Source organism: Portunus trituberculatus, chromosome 27 (genome assembly GCF_017591435.1).
Source record: "Portunus trituberculatus isolate SZX2019 chromosome 27, ASM1759143v1, whole genome shotgun sequence".
NCBI lineage: Eukaryota > Metazoa > Arthropoda > Malacostraca > Decapoda > Portunidae > Portunus > Portunus trituberculatus.
Window position 1 is genome coordinate 17,337,988 of NC_059281.1, and position 14,593 is coordinate 17,352,580.

The 14,593-nt window shown below is 41.6% G+C and overlaps 1 long non-coding RNA gene across 2 annotated transcripts in view; it reads left to right on the forward strand.

Annotated features, from left to right (window-relative positions):
• Positions 1-14,593, forward strand: part of LOC123509537 — a 62,651-nt gene that overhangs the window by 30,852 nt on the left and 17,206 nt on the right. The window lies entirely within an intron of this gene.

Sequence of the window (14,593 nt, forward strand, 5' to 3'; positions counted from 1 at the left end):
GAATGTGTAAAAAGGGCGCGTGTTCGCTCCAGTGAGATACGAATTTTTATAATGACTGACCAATTTCTGCTTCCGGAATAAGCAAATGAATTTAATATTCCCTTTGATATATTGTATTTGACACAGGAAGCTGTGGACACAAGCTGCCACTGTGTTGTATTTCATTGATTAGGGGAGACGAAAAGGAAATAAAGTATGAAGAATGATTTTCTGTTTCAGTAATTTTTTTTCAATTTTCAAATATTACACTATGTTTACCGGCGCCAAGTGAGAAATTATTCTCCTTGTCATATAATTAGCTACTTAACAAATATTCTTTTCCATGATAAATATTATTTCTTTGTACGTCAAATATTCTACATATATTTCATAAAGTAATCTAATACCAGTACAAATTTGCAGTAAAAGAGAAGTAGTTGATTAGTCTACGTATTTATTTTTTGAGGCGTACAATTTAAAATCTTCAGTTAAATCATCTGAGGTTAATCATGTGAAGTAGCAAATGTCATCCTGTCACTGTCAGTCAAGTTTTGAATATCCTGCTTTTATATGAACCAGTGTTGTGTTCTCTCCCATCAGACGCAAGTATTCGGAGTTTTGAACACCAATCATCACACCACACACTCATAAATGCATGCATTCACCGCACCGGGAGCCCGCCAGCACGTAATAACCACCACATGAGTGAGTTATGCAGTCATCATGTCAGCTGTCGCGTCCAACCTTCATTTGACGAAATACAATGGAAATTTGTTAGACGTTTATCAATCATTGTCACATCATGAAATATGAGCATTTTCTCCTCCACCACTCTGCCTCTCCATCACATCCTCTACAGGCACCACAACTTCCATTAGCATCCTTCCCTCTACAACCGCCACTTTACCACCACCACCATCATCAACGCTGTTCATACAGGAATTTTTTTTTTTTCTTATCAGAGAAACAAAAGAGTCAATGGAAGTGATACACGTTTGAATGAGATGAGTGTGAGTGGCAGCGAGACACGCACTCCACTGGTAACTATGTGACAGAGAGGCAGGACGGAAGTTAGGAGGGCTAGAAGCTACTGGAGTAAGATCATTGGCTCTCTTAAAGCGGCGTGGCGCGATCCGCCCTATGTGTGCAGCCACGAACTGTTGGATCACTGTTGTTTAAGTTTGTAAGGGGAGTTTGAATGATCATCTTTCCTTCTCCTTCATAGGTTATTAGGCGGGGAGTTACTGTTAATAAATACATCATGTACGTATTTATGTGCAGTATCATTTGTATGAATCTTATTTTTTATAGTAGATGTTCAAGTGAAAAGTACCTCCCCATTTTTTTTTTTTTCGATAAATTTTCACATAGATTAGGTTCCTTATTACTTTTGTTGGCCACTCAAGATTAATGATGAAATATGTATTAAAGGGGCCGCCATGGTACAGTGAACCATGTGTGTTTTGGGGTCCGAGGGGTCTCCAAGCTCACGGGTTCGAATCCTGTCCACAGTCCGAGTGTAGGTTGGGCTTCCTTACTCAGGCAACGGTTTCCTAGCGGTTGGGCTTTGAGATAGGAGGTGCCCCAAAAAGTACCTCCTTTAGCCCATAAATTCCCGTGAAAATCCCACATGGTATAAATAAAAAAATAAAAAAAAACAATATACAAAATTAACATGAATCACTAGACTTGCGTTAGTGAACAACAATGTGCCTCTGCGGGTCGCTAACCTTCTCATCTTGTATTTCAGGATGAACACAATGACTTGGATTGTCTGAGCATGCATGACATAATTTGTGAGTCTCTATTTATAGGAATGCCATTACGGAATCGGTCTGTCACTCTGCTTGTTTGGCTCCACTCACTTTGTATTTATGGAAACAGGATAAACAGACTGACTTGTGTTGTCTAAGTTCACGCGGAATGTATTGTGGTGGTTATTGATGCGCGTGTCTACAGATAACCAGCTTTTACGCATTCTCTCTGGTCCCACTCTCTTTATCCCATACTATAACCTCGCAATTAATCAGACAAGCGAGATTGGCAGCTGCTCCATGTAGATTTTTCATATTCAGATATTCAAACACGTAGGCAGTTGTGGAGGTGAAGCTTTCCTGAAATGTAGAAATAGCAGAGGGAGAAGAGAATACTGCTCTTTAGGAACACTCATTCTTCTCTCTTACGGGGACTATTGAATAAAACGAAAGTCTCCCTGTTGACATGTATTGCCCGTGTAGCGCTGAGATTCCCGAAAAAGTTGTGAGATAAATTGAAAGATAAAACTGGAAGGGAAAAGAGAGGAAGAGAGGAAGGGTGAAGGAGAACGGGCGAGGGTAAGGAAAAGGAGGAGAGAGGGGCAAGAGGGCGAAAAAGAAATCAGTTGAAAAATAAATCAAGGGTTTCTCTCAAATTAATGACCGGAGGGAAACAAATAGTGGAAAATGGCGGACACTTATTTTTCGTTAACAAGTGGAAAAGTTTTGATGCAACGGTATTGAAGAACGCCACTGTGTGTGTGTGTGTGTGTGTGTGTGTGTGTGTGTGTGTGTGTGTGTGTGTGTGTGTGTGTTATTATTTTCCTTTCATTGTGTACTATTTCAAACTAGTCAAGTCAAGAAACAGCTCCTCAATCAATACCTGCGTGCCTTGGGCAAAGCTAACGGCGATGCGGCTGTGTGTCACTCGAGCGATAAAGACCATCTGCCTTCACTGTGGCCGTTACTGGAAGACTCTCAGCAGCTTCGATAAAGTCAGGCAGCGTGAAATGTGCGTCTGTGTTCCCTGGCTGATCCGTAAATTTTGTAACAATGTAATATCGTTGACGTGCTTGAAATGTTGATGTGATTGTAGATCCCTTCTAGCAACACGAAACCTTCCTCTATTCCTCACTAATATTCAGTTTTTATCATCTTTGTGAACTAAAGCGACGCAACAAAGCCGTTTTAAATCAAGATTGTCTAAGTGTTTCTGTTAGAACTCTTTTCCGTATTAATATTTTAGAGAAAGTTAATGAATTGCTTTTTTTTTTTTTTTAGTTTTATTACATCTCCAATCTCTTTTACCTTTAAAACAAACTTGGTTCTTTTTATTTTGCCGAATATATGATGTTATCTGAAAATTCGTTCGTCAGTCTAACTAAGGAAGGAAAGGATATTCTTGTCTCCACGGCGTGAAGCTTCCTATTTCACAATTACTGTAATGATGGACGGAAGGCGGAATTCACATTGCTGCTTCATTTGCATCATTATTAACGATGGCAGCACCTGTCCTGAGTGTTGGTCTTCATCTCATCGCTTTACACACAAGGGATTTTGTCACTAGTTTTCGATTTCATTTAGAAATATAAAGACAATCAAGGGGAAACAGATCGTGAGTTGCAGAGGAGGTTTTGAAACGAAATCGCAATAGAAATAAATGGAGGAAGCTCGTGTATGGTCCAATTCGTGATATGGAGGCGAGAGGTAGAGGTAGATTAAAAGTCAAATGTCACGCTGACATGGGACCTGGTAAATATGTGTTGATTTAGGGACCACGTGTTGCTGAGACAGAGAGAGAGTGTCTGAGGGACCTTGAATGTCCTTCACCAGTGTTCTTGACAACCAATTTAGATTTTTGAAGTTTCCTCAGCTGGAAAAGTCTTAGGAATCCACTAGTATAGTATTATGAGCTTCGTGATTGTTTAGTATCCTAGTCCTTGTCTGAAAATATGATGTGAGAGTAATTTAAATGTAAATGGCACATGGTAGACATATCAACGCAGACAAATGGGCTAATATTTCATGTCTACTGATGGGAATGAAAACACGAGAGAGAGAGAGAGAGAGAGAGAGAGAGAGAGAGAGACTTTCACAGACACACACACACACAAAAAAAAAGAAGGTCAGCAGAGAAAGCAGATAATGTGGATGGAAGGACAGTCATGTTTTTAAGCAGATATACATTAAGAACAGTAACATATTTTTTTTTCCACTGTTTCCGTCCCCTCGTTCCGTTGCCCTTTCTCCTCCTCCTCCTCCTCTTTCTCCTAGCCCGCCTCCCGCTCCACATTGGAATCTCATTTAGGAATTCCAGACAGCAAAATTTCTGAACCACAGAGAAAGGTTTATGCATTTCTTTTCTATCTACATAGTTTCAATTTTCCCGATGGGCGAGGAGGAATATAGTCGAAGAGCAAGAGAGGAGAGTAGGGTCGAGGGGAGGAGGAGGAGAAGGAGGAAGAGGGAGTCAGACAGTCAATACTCAGCATATACTCATATAAAACCATCGATTAATAATATAATGCGATGCTCATGTGTATTGTGTCCTCAAATAAATTTTCACGGCATTTTTTTTCTGTTATTACAAGAAATCTGAGTCATACGGACATTGATAGATAGAGAGAATATATAATTAGATTGATAGATATGAACATACATAGGTAGTTATTCATTAGAGCATTCATCTGGCAGACTCAGACGGATTGACGGACTTACACACGTGCATTATTCTACGTTCACTTATACACTGCAGAAAGGGAAGATGAACTGCATTTCACTTTCTCTCTAACATTATTGCCGGCTGTTGTGTATGTATGTAATAATTTCTCTTACATTCAAATACGTATTCGTTAAGGTGTGTGTGTGTGTGTGTGTGTGTGTGTGTGTGTGTGTGTGTGTGTGTGTGTGTGTGTGTGTGTGTGTGTGTGTGTGTGTGTGTGTGTGTTTGTCTGTGCTTTGCTGAATCCCCATGAGATTTTAGTTGTTCTCTTGTTAATAATTGCAGAATACTCTCCTCCTCCTCCTCCTCCTCCTCCTCCTCCTCCTCCTCCTCCTCCTCCTCCTCCTCCTCCTCCTCCTCCTTCTCCTCTTCCTCGTCCATTATTAAACTATTCCCATTCCAGTTTCAATTTAGCCTCTGTCCCACAGTTGCATCTGGAGCATCGAACCGCTATTTTCATTATAGATTTTGCACTGCCAACTTTCCTCACTGATAGAAGCAGTTTGTGGTGAGGCTGTATTGTGTGTGTGTATGTGTGTGTGTGTGTGTGTGTGTGTGTGTGTGTGTGTGTGTGTGTGTGTGTGTGTGTGTGACAAAGTGCTCTTAAACTGCCCTACTTAATGTTCATTTGTCTAGTTTCTGCAGGATGAAGTTAAGTTACTTCTCTCCCGCCATTTAATATTGCATTGGCAGGAACACACCAAGGTACACAAAGGAAGAACAAGCACCACTTCTTCAATTGTTTCTTACTTGGCTTTTATATTTGTGTCATTAATGAACCGGAGTGAAATGACGAGCATTGCAGGCGAGACAGTAATTGATGGGTACTTTGGAAAGAAAGGCGAAAAATTTCATGCTCAAACGTTTTATCTTCGTGAGCTTATGCCACGTAAGACTTGAGTTATTATGGCCATTATGCAACATTTGTAATGTGCCGAGGTCTTATTTCCTGCAGAGGTGAGAGGCCCAGATGGTGCACGCAGGATTACTTGAAGTTCTCTCTCTCTCTCTCTCTCTCTCTCTCTCTCTCTCTCTCTCTCTCTCTCTCTCTCTCTCTCTCTCTCTCTCTCTCTCTCATTTTCATGTTTTTACTATAGCTGCCCAATGTTCTTTTTACTGAAAAATATTTCTCCATATTTGCATGGTGTGCGGCTTGTGGAAGCAGTCCATTGTGTGTGTGTGTGTGTGTGTGTGTGTGTGTGTGTGTGTGTGTGTGTGTGTGTGTGTGTGTGTGTGTGTGTGTGTGTGTGTGTGTGAGAGAAAGAGAGAATTTTTAATCTTCCATTTTTGGCTTTTTCGTCAAATCTGACGAAATGAATGTTTTCTGTACTGTCCGGTTCTTGTTTAAAGTTCCATTAGTAAAAAAAAAAAGGTGCTTACAGTATTTTCAAACTCTAAAAACCTTAGCCCAAACATTGATATTGGTTGGGTCTCTTCACTAGGTATGTAATGCATGGCAGTAATACTATCATTCACAAAGCAACTCTTCGTGATTGACTCTCCAGCCACACAGAGATGAGTGGATGATGTTTCAACATACTTATCCTAAAATTTTGGTGATCCTTTTGATCTTACACTATCATTGAACTTTTCCTTCTCGCTTTTTTGCCCATGTCCACTGTTCCTATGTATAAGGCACGATATAACATTCACAGACACGCTGCCAGGTATCGCCCCCTCTGTGCTATCGCTCGTCTCCCCAATCGCCTCTCCATCTGGCAGTGCTCAGTCGTGCGTCTGGCCTTCCACCCCAGCTCGTGTCCGCCCCGCCCCTCCACTGTTGTCAAACCAAACGAGCTGAAGTGTACTGTCGACTTTTCATGTTTGCCGTAACGTAGTGTTGTTTGGACTCTCTCTCTCTCTCTCTCTCTCTCTCTCTCTCTCTCTCTCTCTCTCTCTCTCTCTCTCTGCATGACTTAATGCAAATACAAAGGTTACAAAACAGTGTGTGAATATGACGTACATCGAGGGAAGCGTTGGTGGGCGTGGAAGGGAGGAGCTGGTGATCACCTGGATTGAAAGTAGATGCTAGAATCCCGCGAGAGTCACCCCGATTTCATGGCTGGTACTTTGTCTTGCTAAATTTAATCAAGTTGGTCAAACAGGTCATTTCTTACTTTTTTTTAGTCGTCCCTTTCAAATCAGACGACGGGAAAGACTCTTAACTTTGCCTGCTATGAGGTCGTAGTGTATACTTAATGAAATGTTTGGTGTACATAACTTTAGAACATAATTCCAAGACACCACTGACGGAAATAGGAATATAAATGTACTTTTTAGTACTTAAACTTTAATTTTCCTCAGTTAATACTAATATCCCGGAGCGGAATATAACCCAGCGTGAGAGCGCCGGTGCCGTTTGCTCACGAATGGTGAAGTATAAATCTTTAAGCTATTTTTTATGCCCTAATATATATACAAAATCTGCAGAGGACATTTTCATCAGATCCAAAATGATGACTGCCTTAAGGTCTGAGTGCAGGAATCATGTGGCAAATGGCGCAACATTATCATTAACATACAAAGCACGCTATGCATTTTCACAACCCTCGTAAGTGTATGCAGCTCTAAGAAAGTAGCATAATAGTTGCAGTAATGGGTGTGTGCTGCCTTTCATTACCCAGAGCAGGGAGGCGAAACGAGCTTGTAGTGTTAGTATCCATGCTGAGCTGTACTGTAGAGCTGCATCGATCCCTCTTACAATACCACTGGTTATCATAAAACTGAAACGCTATGAAATTCAGCAACACCCACCTCGTTGTCAGAGTAACATGAATAAAGCAACGCGCTGGTGTTACGCACTGGGAGTAGGAAGGACGCTTTAAGTGTACTGATGAATTTTGTAATGAAAAACGGGATGAGGAACAACGATCGAGCAGGACATTCGGGTGTGATTTATTGCTTGCTCTGCTGTTTCATTTTGTGGCGAGTTTGGGTGTCACACTACTGGCCGGCTGGCTGACTGGCTGGCTGGCTGGATACTTGGATTCCTAGCTCACTGAATGGCTGACTACATGAATGGCTGGCGAACTGTATGGATGGTTGAATAACTAAATTGACGGATGAATATGTGGTTGGGTGACTGGATGGATGGATGGTTCCTTTGCTGCCTGGCCGACTAATTCGTTGGCATTCACACGATGGCTTTGTGTGTGTGTGTGTGTGTGTGTGTGTGTGTGTGTGTCCCTTTGAAGCAGATAAAGGAAAGATGCAAAACTGTCGTTGAAATGAAAAACCTGTAAAAAATGAAAGGATGGTGGAGAATATTGCGTTGTCGGACAATTTTTCCTCCTACTCCTCTTCTCCTTCCTCCTCCTCCTCCTCCTTCTCCTCCTCCCCTTTCTCCTGCAGCTCACAACTCCGCTGCCAACAGCACAACAACAATTGAACTAACAATACACATTCATGCAGCTTTCTATTGAATTTATATTTACTTTTCTGACATATATGTGACTTCAATTCGCTCTTTACCACTTTTCCTTCATCACGCAGGTCTCTCCCATTCCATAGTACATTCTCACTGCCTTTCCCTCCTCTCCACTCCTCTGTACAGGCTGGTTCTCGCTCCCATTATTGCAGTCTGTTCTCCATTCTCTCACTCCCCTAAGCTATAGAGACCACTCCCTATTTCCATATTTTTATCCTAGTGGCTCCTTATATCCCTTCATCAGCCAGGTTTCCCATTGTTTCCCTCACCACTATACAGTCTGCCTATCACACCCTCCTCTCCCTTGTGCAGGCCACCACCCGCCGTTTTCTTTCAGGTCACGCAGCCCCCGACTTCAGCCTCCAGCTTTTCGAGACTCGCTTTCTGGGGGATATTGCTCGCGCGGCTCAATCGAGGAGTGGAGGGAGGCCGGCGTCCCCCAACAGCCCTTCACACGGCGTGGAGCAGATTAGGGTTGGGGAGAGGATGGGGAGAGGATGGGGAGAAGAACTTGGTGGAGGGAAGGGGAGGACAGAAGGTCTAGATATGAGTGTTGAGGAAATTGATGGTGGGAAAAGGGAGGTGATGGGAGGAAAAGGGCGGTGAAGGGAAGGAAATGTAGAGAAAGGGGTGAAGTCTGTGAATCAGTACTGAAAATTCATACTCTTGGAAGGTAAAAGTGTGTGTGTGTGTGTGTGTGTGTGTGTGTGTGTGTGTGTGTGTGTGTGTGTGTGTGTGTGTGTGTGTGTGTGTGTGTGTGTGTGTGTGTGTGTGTGTGTGTGTGTGTGTGTGCATGTGAGTGTGTCGAGAACGAAAAAAAAGAAGCGGCAAAAGACAGACGAACACAGAAAAGAGGAAGCAAAGACAGAAAGAAAAATATTCATTATATTCTTACGGAGCCTGCAATTAATACTGAAAGAGTTCCATCAGTGCTACACGAGAGAGAGAGAGAGAGAGAGAGAGAGAGAGAGAGAGAGAGAGAGAGAGAGAGAGAGAGAGAGAGAGAGAGAGAATAATTATGCTTCTCCCGATGTATTACTTAACGTTAGCAAGTAGATGTATCTAGTGTGTCTTTTCATCTAATTCCTTTCTTTTATCTTTGTAGTCTAGCGTGTAAAAATGTAAAGGACATATTTGCAAAAGTCGTCACTAAAACTTTTGAGAGAATAACGAAAAAGTGTGGAAATCCAACCAAACAAGTGGAAGGGAAGTGGCTCTTTCGGAACAACATCGAACCTCCACGTGCGTGCCGACATTTGCCCTTCACAACGCGACCTCTTAACAGACAAATCGAACCTCCTCGGGGAAAAAACTGTAAAGTGAAGATCGTTGTAAGGAAATGGACCACGACGACTCTCGGACTTGAGAATGACAGGAAAGGCTTTGATGTGAGGAGGCAATCGGTTATTCCAGATAGGCGTGGCTTGTTCTATGCTGGATTCGTGTTTACTTAAGTTACATATAATTAGGATGAAATACGACGGCTAGATCTGGATTTTCTTTAGTTTTTTTTTCGTGTACTTTCATCTATTTTTAGGCATTGCAGTCGATATTCCCTGCTATTTTCGCTTTTTCCTTATCATTTATTTTTTGTTTCTTTAGTGTTTTGTGTATTCAGTGAGGAAATCCATGAGAAGCCGCATAATTCGATAATAAATGAAAATAGTCGTTATTAGGGAACAAACTATATTAAAAGCTGTCTTTGGATATCCACAAGAGATGGCCTGGGTCACTGTCTTTGGATATCCACAAGAGATGGCCTGGGTCAATTTCAATAAGGTAATCTGAAATCGAGTAAGGCAGCCTTGACTGAAGGGAAGGAAAAAAGAGATAAGCAAGGACTAATTGAACCTAGGTTTGAAAAAGATAAGCAAGACGACACAGTATGTGGTATGCATGAACAAAGCAGGGATGACTTAAACAGATATTCCTCGATGTAATGGGAGGAATAGAAAACTTCAATGAAAGCCTGTCTTGAGATGTAACGCTCCAAGCAGTTAACTGACAATTAGAGAGACACAGAATTGCAACGCAGAGATTGTAAAAGAATGCATAAATGATAGAGAGCTAGATGAAGGGATGACATGACGCTTTGCTGAAGTGGGCTTAAGCAGAAGACACGCAACCATCAGAGAATCTAATTTTTAAGATATCAAAGACGATTATGATAATGATGACAATGGTTGGGAACAAAGGCAAGAGGAATGGAGAGGATGTGATGCTATTCCTTCTTCCCCATAAAAGATCCTAGGGTCATTACAGGGAAGCAAACGAGACACTGCAATGCTTCTTCTTTGACTCTCCTTGGCCTACCATTCCATTCCGTTCTAGTTCTTGTCTTCGTTCATGTCTCCTCATATTTTTTTTCTTATCTTGATCCTCCTTCTCCTCCTATTCCTCTTCCTCTTCCTCTTCCTCTTCCTCTTCTTCCTCCTCCTCCTCCTTCTGCTCTTCCCTTCGATTTCAGTTGGCTCGTTTTTTTCATTGTTATGTTTTTTTTTCTTCTTATCATCTTCCTTTCATCCTCCTCCTGCTTCAACATCCTCTCTTCCTCCTCCTCCTCCTCCTCCTCCTCCTCCTCTTCTTCCTTTTGCCACGTGACTTCTGTTTCCATTCTCCCCCAACCATTACAATTTCAGCCAACCTTTGACATTTTGATCTTGCGTTCCTGGCTTCCTACCTTCCCAACACACACACACACACACACACACTCTCTCTCTCTCTCTCTCTCTCTCTCTCTCTCTCTCTCTCTCTCTCTCTCTCTCTCTCTCTCTCTGTAAGAAGATATTTCCGTATTTTATAATGAGTGAGTTAATTACAGTGACATATCAGTTATCCCATCAATTAGAGCCTCTACTAATTGTATTAATGTATTATTATTGCCGGTTTTAAACATCTGGCTAAATTGTTTGTTGGGAGTGTGCTCATTATTATTATTATCATTGTTATTGTATGCAGTGATAATGGTAATGGCTGCAGTGGTTTATTAATGGTGTTACTGATGTTTTGTTGTTGTTTTTGTTGTTTTTATTATTCATTGTTGTTGTTTTTTTTCTAGAGTGTCACTGTTATCATTGTTGTTTGTATCATATTACACACACACACACACACACACACACACACACACACACACACACACACACACACACACACACACACACACACACACACACACACACAGATACACACACCAATTTTTATAACCCCTCATATATTTTATCTCGTTTATGTAGTCACTGAAGTCCTGCACTGCTTGTTATATGTAACGCTCCTCTCTTCCTCTCTGTTCTTGTATCTCTTTTATCTTGTCCCCTTCCTTTTCCATTCTATTTATATTCCTTCTCTTTCCTCCATCTTCCTACTCCTTCTCTCTTCTCATATGTACCCTTCCTGTCATTCATATCTCTCTCTCTCTCTCTCTCTCTCTCTCTCTCTCTCTCTCTCTCTCTCTCTCTCTCTCTCTCTCTCTCTCTCTCTCTCTCTCTCTCTCTCTCTCTCTCTCTCTCTCTCTCTCTCTCTTGTCATGTCAGCATGTTAAAATCGTTTACTTTTCCGCTCTGAAATATTTGTTTGAGAAATATTCAGGTACCGCGAAGGCTTGTTTTAAAATGTGTCTTTTGGGGGCAAGAAGGATGAGTTAAAGAGAAGAGGAGAAGAGAGGCGAAGGAGAGAGAGAGAGAGAGAGAGAGAGAGAGAGAGAGAGAGAGAGAGAGAGAGAGAGAGAGAGAGAAAGGGGAAGAAGGTGTAAAGAAAAGAGACGAGGAAGAATATAAAAGAAAGGCAAGGAGGCAGAGATAAAGAATAGAGAGAAAAGGAAGTAATGGGAAATTTGAGATAAGATGAAGAGAGGAGAAAAAAAGGAGAGGAAAGGAAAAAGATGAGAGCAAGAAAAAAAGACAGTGAAGGGAGGAAGAGATGAAGAACGGAAGAGCAGGAGAAAGGGAGTGAGAAAAGAAGACATGAAATGGGGAAGGAAAAAAAATAAGAGTAAGGAATAAAGTGACGAGGACGCAGGAGGATAGGAGGATAAGAAAAGGAAGAATGTAAGATAAGAGGTGGAGAGAGAGAGAGAGAGAGAGAGAGAGAGAGAGAGAGAGAGAGAGGTGAGGTGTCAAAGGAAGGAGGAAGTTAAGAGGTTCGATGGCAAAGGGAAGAAGGAAGTGGACGAGGAGGAAGAGGAGGAAGAAACAGATGACCATGGTGAACAAATAACATTAAAAAAAGAAAGAAGAATAATGAGAAGGCCAAGACAGAGGAGGAGCTTTGACAAGAAAGAGAGGAAGGAGTGAGGAGGAAGAGAAGGAGGGGAAGGAAGAGAAGGAGGAAGAGGAAGAGGAGGAAGAGGCAAAGTTGGAGCGTGGGGAGGCAAAGAGGAAGACTGGTGAACATGGAAATCTCTTTTGATTGACGGAACGCATTTTTTCACAGAATTCAGGAAGAAAGGAAAGAAGTAGGTGGAGAAGGAAGGAGGTGAAGGAAGGAGGGAAAGAAAAAAAAGATAGAGGTTTGGTGGATTTCGCGTAAAATATGAAGTTTATGTATTTTTTTATGTATTCTACGTTGTTTTTACTTTTTCTTCCTCTCTCTGTTTTTTTTTTTTTTTTACTTTATTCAACAGACAATACACTTCACGTACGGAATTCTCTATCTGAAATATCTACACGTCACAATTTCTTATAGTTGAGAGAGGTGTGGAAGGTTATAAGTCATCCACATAAATTCGTGAAAAGGAAAACATAAACTGGCACACAAAACTTTAAAAACTTGACAAAACTGAGGCGCTAAATATGAGATACGCCGTGACACGCGACGAAATAAGTGGATGGATTTTGAGCGAACGTGCCCGGCAGGTGTCAAGACCACTCAGAATGTGACGCTGTTTGAAGCCTCCTTGAATGTGGGGAGGTGGGAGTCACGGGGGAGAGTTGAAGTGGTGCTCTGCTTGTATCTGCAGGAATTATTGGTTAATATTTATGAGTTGCGCAGTAGTAAGATGAATATGTGAGGAATTTTAGTGCCGTGAGATTCAAATAAGAAATAAATAAATAGGGAAAATAAAAATACGTGACTATGAATATATTATTTTAGGGAACGAAGCCATGTATGTTGTAGAGAGAGACAGTAGATATTAAAATTTCTTATATATATTATGGAAGAGAGAGAGAGAGAGAGAGAGAGAGAGAGAGAGAGAGAGAGAGAGAGAGAGAGAGAGATAGATAGATAGATAGATAGATAGAGAGAGAGAGAGAGAGAGAGAGAGAGAGAGAGAGAGAGAGAGAGAGAGAGAGAGAGAGAGAGAGAGAGAGAACTCTAATCATGATATTTTAGGCAGCAAGAGGATTATTGCGTGTGGCTGACGAGGATCTCTTGATGAGGGATGATGGAAGAACAAAAGAGCGTGAGGGACAGATAAAAAAAAAATAATAATAATAATAATGTGCGCTTGAATTCCGTCAAAATCTCCCTCACTCCCGCTCCTCCCAAACAAGAACAGCGAGACGTGGAATAAAAGAAAGGTGTTTTCTGTGTTTACCGGAGTTGAAAGCATCCACAAAATTGGCACTAAATTCAGAAGTAGACGCGAACGTAGAAAAAAAAAATCATGAGTCAAATTAAGATATTTTGTGCTACACTTGAGCAAACTTAACCAGGTAAATATAAGCCCGCCCACATCTACCCACCTACATTCACACACACACACACACACACACACACACACACACACACACACACACACACACACACACACACACACACACACACACACAGGTACATTTTTCTTACCTTCCTTGGCTTCTCATATTACTTAAGCCAGGTGAGCGGCTTACCTGAGTAGAGGACACATCGGAGGGGAGAGGAATGGAGTGGAGAGAGATATAAGAGAAGAGAAAAGGAGAGCAGACAAGAGGTGGAAGATGAGATGAGGTGAGAAGTTGAAAAGAGTGAAAAGGAAACAGAGAAAGCGAAATGAATGGAATGGAAAGGAAACAGTAGAAGATGACGGTGAAGAGAAGACAAAATCAAAGACAGGAAAATGAGTACGGTGAGTGACGGAATAGGGATAAAAGTGGAGACACGGAAGAACATGGAAAGGAAAAAATAGAGAGATAAGAGAATAGAAGTAAAAAGAAAAGAGAAAATACAAACCAAAAAAACGTGAAAAGAAGACTGCAATAGAAAAGATACCAAACAGTCTAATAAAGGAAAGAGAGCAATAATGAAGAAAGAGGATAAGGGAAAGGAGAGGAGAGGACAGTGTCAAAATGTAGAAAAATTACGGAGAGGAAAGAATATTCCATTGACGTTTTCTCCCTCACTGTCTCGCCTCGCTGCCCAGCTCGGTTGATTAGGTGATGCGAGGCGGCGTGGCGTGAGTGAGTGAGGGAAGGAACGTGCTGTCTTCATCGTCGTTGTCCTCCTCGCCTGTCAACCTTGTACGAGGAAGGGAATATAATCTTTTTTCATGCTGGCTGAAGAAATATAATGGACGTGTGTGTGTGCGTGTGTGTGTGTGTGTGTGTGTGTGTGTGTGTGTGTGTGTGTGTGTGTGAGTGGGTTTCTGGGTGGATGTCTGCTTCCTTTGTTTTGTTTGCGTAAGGGAATATTATGGTTGACTTTGATGTTTCTGACCAAAACAGACCTTTGAAATTGTTGAGTGGAGTCGATCTGTCTGGAATAATTCAGGTATGAGATCGATTTTTTATTCTGCTA